General features: G+C 43.4%; 1 pseudogene; it reads right to left on the reverse strand.

Moving 5' to 3' along the window:
• Positions 1-498, reverse strand: part of LOC101641400 — a 3,072-nt pseudogene extending 2,574 nt beyond the window's left edge.
• Positions 499-6,951: the final 6,453 nt, after the last annotated feature.

A 6,951-nucleotide genomic window follows, 5' to 3' on the forward strand; every position in this document is an offset into this window, starting at 1 on the left:
CCCCCCCAGCCCTTTTCTTCTTTTTTGACAATGAGCCTGAATAAATTAAGGACCCAGCGGCCTCTGGCAAGCGTCTTCACGTTCTTCACAAACTCCTCCCCCATCCTGATGGAGGCTTTCAGCTCGGGGATGGCGTGAGCGATCATCTTCTTGAATGAGGACACCTTGCTCACGCCCAGGTTCTTTTCTGGCCCGTTTTCCCCAGCAGCGACAGTGTGGAGAAGTAGGTGCAGTCGGTCTCCTGGGACTTCACAAAGGAGCACTCAATGATGCCCTCCTTGCTGTTTAACGCATCCAGATAGAGAAGACAAAGAAGCGGGTGCCAGCGTAGGCCATGGGCAAGGTGGCAGAGCCTGCCCCTGCTTTCGTCTTGACCACCTCGGTGCCCGCCTCCTGGATGCGCCCTGTGAGGGCCGTCAGCTGGTCCTGGGCCAGTGTCCAGCTTTCACATGCATATGAGGAGATTGAAAATATGGCCCAGGCCAGGCATAACTTCATCCTCAAAGGAACATCCTTGCTTTTCATACTCTAAAGAGGTCTTGTGCAGCAAATTCACCCAATGCAATGTGTCATGTGATCTCATGACTGCTGCTTCCATGAGCGTTGATTGTGGATTCAAGCAAGATGAAACCATTGACAACTTTGTCAGCATTTCTTTTCTCCATGGATCCCCAGGTTACCTATTGGTACAGCTGTGAGGATTTGGGTTTTCTTTACATTGAATTATAATCCATACCCAAGGCTACGGTGTTGGGTCTGCATCAGCAAGTACTTTAAGTCCTCCTCACTTTCATCATCTGTATAGCTCAGGTTTTTTAATAAGCCTCCCTCCAGCCCTGATGCGGCCTTCTTTGTATAATCCATTTTCTCGGATGATTTTCTCAGCATACAGATTGAATACATATGGTGAGAGTATACCACCCTGATGCACATCTTTCCAGATTTTAAACATTGTTCTGTTTGCACAGCATCCCCTTGATCTGTGTAATGGTTCTACATGAGCGAATGTGCTCTTCTGGAATTCCTATTCATCAAGGCCATTCAGCGTTTGTTAAAATCCACACAGTCGAATGTTTTTGCATAGTCAATGAAACATAAGTAAACATCTTTCTGGTATTCTCTGCTTTGAGCCAAGAACCATCTGACATCAGCAATGATCTCCCTTGTTGCATGTCCTCTTCTGAATCTGCCCAGTACCTCTGGCAACGCCATGTCAATGTAGTGTTGGGTTACTTTCTTTGGAATAGGTTCAAATATGAATCTCTTCCAGTCAGTTGGCCAAGTAGCTGTCTTTCAGATTTCTTGACATAGCTGAGTAAGTGCTTCCAGTGCTTCATCAGCTTGTTGAAACATTTCAACTGGTCTTCTGTCAGTTCCTGGAGCCTTGTCTTTGGCTAATGCTTTCAGTGCCGCTTGAACTTCTCCCCTCGGCACCACTGTTTCTTGAAAGGGTTGCATGTTGACTAGTTCTTGGTAGAGTGACCCTGTGTATTCTCTACGTTGTTTGATGTAACTTTTGAAAGTGTATATTTCCACACCTCTTGTTGACAGTTCAGTAAAACAAGCCTTTCAGAGGATTTAGCTACAATTGATGAACTTAGATGTTTGGATGACAGAGATTTGCCCTAATGGTCATTGCTGGCCGGAGCCATACAAATGCTTTTCATAATGAACTGTCTGTGTCGAACTCTTAGATCCCTGTGAAGCCGTCACCACATCCTTTTGGCCTGCCCTTGCTGCACCGGGTCTTTGCTTTCCACGTCTTGATGGCCTTTAGAAACTGCCCAGGGCCATCATTTCAAAGGAGGAGCCGGTTCTTTTCTGTCTTGTTTGAGTTCTTCTTGCTTAGGGCTGTGTGTGTGTGTGTGTGTGTGTGTGTGAGATATATATATATATATATATATATATAGAGAGAGAGAGAGAGAGAGAGAAACAGTGGGGTTGAGTGAGTCCAGGCTGATCCTCTATCTGGGGTATGTAATTGGTTTTCTACTAATTCACTGAGTTCCACGAAGGACATTTCCCTGCCAGAATTCTTTGGCAGAAGTCCGACGAAGCATTACTTTCAGCCTTGTGGTTAGTAGATTCCATTGGCATTTCCTGCATTTTCTAGCAATTCAGAGGTTTCAGAGGAGGGGCTGAGCCAGGGCTGCAAGGTATGCTTCTAACAGTATGTAAAGAGCGAGATTCTCACATTAAACAAACAAAAAAAAAAGACGGACTCCTGACATGAAGAGAAAACATACAAACACATGAGATTTACAGCCAGAGAGAATGATGGGAACGCTCTTTGCTGATTTCTCCAGATGGACACAGAACCTCCTGGTGCCTCTGGCCTCTGACAAGTGGCGGAACGGATGCAAGTGAGATGCAACCATACCAACCCAGCCGGCAGAGCAATCAGTGCTCAGGCCCAAACCAGGCATCGGTGTGGACTTGTCTGTGCGTCCTTCCTTTGGAGGTCTCAGCACGACAGCAAGAGGCGAGACAAGCGGCTATTGAAGAGCAGCCGGCTGTGGTAGCTTGTTGGGGCTTGCTTTCAAGTCTCTGTCTCTTCCTCGTGGCTGTGGAGGAGATTAGCCTAGCAATAGCAAAAGACACAAAGAGAGCAGTCAGCAACAGTAGCTCATCCAAGGCTCCATCCACCTTGTACTGAGCCTTGCCTTCAAGTTCATGCCTCCAAGGACTTTTCCCACCGGCACTGGTGCTGCGCTCCTGACAGCATCCCCTGACTTGAGGTCAATACACCTAGCATCACACAGAGTACCAAGCTTTCCTTCCGATCTTCAATCCAACTGTCAGATTTTGTTTATCCTCCCATCTACCTTTGCCTGTCACACGAGTCTCTTTCCCCACCCCCGTCCCAAGGTTCAGGTTGGGGTTTCACTCCTTAATAGCTTTATATAAACCCAACTCACCGCCATCGAGCCCATTCTGACCTCACAGGGGTTGCCAGATTCATAACAGTAGCAGTGATAGTTTTGAAGCAGCAATGAAAATAATTTTATGGTTGGTGGGGGGGGTGGTCACCACAACATGAGGAACTGTAGTAAAGTATCGCAGCATTAGGAAGGTTGAGAACCACTGCTTTCAACCTCATGCTTGCTTTCTTATCATGAAAAAGAATGTCATCACAGCGCCAAATACCTCTTTTGTGTTTCTGACAGGAAGAAGGAGAGAGGAGTCCATTATTCGGCATTCACTGTGTTTCTCAGAATGTCTCCTTCCTTTACATTTCTTTGGTCAGAACTGGGTCAAATGGGCCATTCCTAATCTCAAAGATGGCTAGGAAAGTGACTATCTGACTTTCCATTCCCCCGTAGTAGGAGTGTAATAATGTTTTGTGTCAACTTGGCTGGACCAGGATTCTCAGTGGTTTGGGAGTTAAGACCAAGTAACTCCCCATGATTAGATCTCTTCAAAGGTGTGGTCTGCTTCCAATATAAGTAAATGTTGTGGAAAAGTTGGCTTGCTTTTCAGCTTATATCCCGCACCTGGCTGGTTAATCACAGAGTCTTTGAACTTGAGCCCACAGCCTGCCATGTTGCCGGTTGGTCCTGGGAGTCATCAGCAGTCACAAGCCTAACCTTTGACCATGGATTCATTTGCCTATGCATCCATAAGCATGGTGTCTTCCAGATGACCTTGCTTTCATTAACCCCCACAGCTATGTAAGTGAGGAGAAACCTCCAGCCCAACCTTTGACCCAAGAACCTGGACCATACCTTGACTTGGCACGTGATCACCTCTACAACTGTGCAAGCCATTTTCTTGATAAAAATCTTTCTTTATAAATACATCTATAAGTCACTAGAGATGCTTCTGGGTTCTCTAGAGAACCCAGCCTAAGACAAGGGGCCCTAAACGTTTCTTTTCTATGAATACTATGATTGCAAATAAGACAATTTTAGGCTTTGTAGGTCATTTGCTGTCTGTGGCTAGTACTCAACTCTCTCCGTGCAGCATGAAAGCAATCATAGATAATATTTAAATGAATAAATATGGCTGTACTCCAGTGAGACATTCATGACACGGCAGTTCTCCTGTTCCCTACCTGAAGGGAACATAAGTGTTTTTTTCTTGGAAATTCCAGGGAAACTCTCAGTTCCGAGATACTGGGATTCATTGAGGGGAATGAAAAGGCAAGGTGCCTTCAGAGGGGTTTGAGTGAAAAACCTTCATATTGAACGGTGAATCCCAAGTCAACTAACCACACTGGGGTCCCCCAGTGGTGGAGAGTCAATTTCCTATTTAGCTAACATGATATTGGGGGGAAAAAAACCCAAACAAATACACAAGCCCCAAACCTCCAGGTATTGGTGAACCTTTTTTGGGAGAAATTGACCGACCCAGTAGAGTAGATCTGCAGGCTGAAATCCTTGTGGGTCCCATATACCACACTACAGGGAGGCCCATCAATCAATAAACTCTGCCTTGTCAAACAGATCTGCTGGTCAACTTGGTCAACTTTTTAGTGATAGTAAGACACACCCAAGAATCACCAGACATTTCAGGAAAACCTTCAACAGAAAAGACTTCAAAAGAATGCTATAAAAAGGAACATTTATTTTTGAGAATGATGATGGCAATAAATGTACAAATGTGCTCGACACAATAGATCTATGTATGGATTGTGATAAGAGTTGTACGAGCCCCCACTAAAATTATCTAAAAAATTTTTAAAGGAGCATTTAGATGAAAACATGCGATGCAATTATATTGAGATGATGGAGGAGAGGCAAAATAAGTGCAGGAATGTGTAAGGAAGCCAAATCCTTATTTATACTGCAACAGATGATGTCTAAAATAGAAAAGTCAAGAAATGGCAGTAGAAACATATAATTTGGAAATAGAGATATGAATACATAAAAAAATGCAAATGAGTTGAAAACTATTGCTTCTGAGAGTGAGAACTGAGGATCTATCAAGAGACTACTGTTTTTTATTATAATTCAATGTTACTTGATTTACTAATTATCATCAATGGTAACATTAAAGTATATTTAAGATATATTAGTCTTAATATTATTTAAAATGCTACATAAACACTTTTAAGGTATAAAATATGTTAATATTTTAACTGAAAGGCTACATTCCAACAAGATTTTGAGATAGGAAGTTATAGATGGCTCTATGTGAAGTAATGGATGAGCCTCGTGGCACTTACAATACAGGGGGAAAGGCACTTTACAAGGGAACTTGTGAACTCCTGATGTGAAGATGTTTGAATCCTGGAGTGGTCAGGAGGGGAAGTGAAAATTTCTACTTTAAAAAGCCTGAACAAATGAATATGCATCAAGCTGCCAGGTCTATGCAGAGGGTGGGCAGGTGTTGTAGAAACTAGATGTTCCCTATATTATGTATATATTTTAATAATAGAATGCCTGTTTATTTGGATAACATTGAGAATAAAAGCTTGTCCTTTTCTGAAAGTTATAATCAGTAATGGTATGTGTAGTGCTAAGTCAAGGTTACCAGTCAGATACCCTGTCTTTCTGGCTGGTCTCCTCACCAGGAAGATATTTGCATTCTTGGTTTTACTCTTACCTAAGAGTGGTCAGATGACACAACCTGGCTTACTGAAAGTGAGGAGGATTTGAAGCACTTGCTGATGAGGCTCAAGGATTGTAGTCTTGGATATGGATCACAACTCAGTGTAAAGAAAAACAAAATCCTGACAACTGGACCAACAGACAGCATTATGATAAACAGAGAAAAGATTGACGTTGTCAAGAATTTCATCCGGCTTGGATCCACAATCAGCGCTCATTGAAACAGCAGGCAGGAAATCAATGTATCGCATTGGGCAAATCTGCTGCACAAGACCCGTTTAAAGTGTTAAATTTGAGGGCTAGGAAGAACTATATCCAAGATGTTCCTTGGAGATGATGGTGAGACTCTATTTCATGTACTTTGGACGGATGATCAGGAGAGACCAGTCCCTGGAGGACATCATGCTTGGTAAAGTAGAAGGTCAAAAAAGAGAGAGAGAGAGAGAGAGAGAGAGAAGGATACTTCTAAGGAGGTGAATTGACTCAGTGGCTGCAATAATGGGCTTAAACATAGCACTAATTGTGAAGTGGCCCAGTGTTTTGTTACGTAATACTGCTGTAAGTTGGCATCTATTCCACAGCAAGCATTAACTTAGTCGCTTGTTTTAAGCAAGCTGCATAAACTATGCCTTACACAAAATCATGTATTCCCACAATATCAGATGTATTTATCCAATAGGCTAACACGTCAGTAAACTAATTCACAGAGCCTTGTGGTCCTGTAAGTTAGTTTGGAAGAAAGCAAGGCAGAAATGGGCAGTCTTGCTGTTAATGATTCAAACATACGATACACAAAGTGAAGGCATGCGTCTGAGATATTGTGGTCTGGTCAGGATCACAGGCAAGGTTCCTCCTTCAGCAAATCTTGCCTCCTGACTAGCAATAGGGAGCTCAGCTTGATGTTCCAGGGAGGGAAGATCTCAGCCGCAAGCAGTTACAGTATGTCCTCAGACAACACTCCTTTCAGGAAGGTAATTCTACAGGGAACCCAGCCTTTAGCTATCAGCACTCCCAAAGAGTTTGTCGCTCCAGGTGGTCAGGACTACCTTGACTACAGAATTGATGCCAACTAATTGGACACCCTATAAGACAGAGGAGAACTTCCCCTGTGAGTTTCTGAGACTGTAACTCTTTAAGGGAGTAGAAAGCCCTGTCTAGGTCCTGAGGAGCAGATGGTGGTTTTGAACTGCTGACATTACAGTAGCCGCTCACTGCATAATCACTACACCACCAGGAGCTAGCAGAGGTAAGCAAAGGCTGCTATCTGGCTGTGTCTTCTTATATACAAAAAGTACTTATCACGTATGCTATTGCAAAGGGTACCTTTTCCTTATCTAAGCAACAGAGATGTTTATATGCCTGCAAGTTTGACTTCAAAGCAAATTTCACTTTAAAACAA

The sequence above is a fragment of the Echinops telfairi genome, unplaced genomic scaffold (genome assembly GCF_000313985.2).
Source record: "Echinops telfairi isolate 266 unplaced genomic scaffold, ASM31398v2 ScPeMD7_3;HRSCAF=10, whole genome shotgun sequence".
NCBI classification, from domain to species: domain Eukaryota; kingdom Metazoa; phylum Chordata; class Mammalia; order Afrosoricida; family Tenrecidae; genus Echinops; species Echinops telfairi.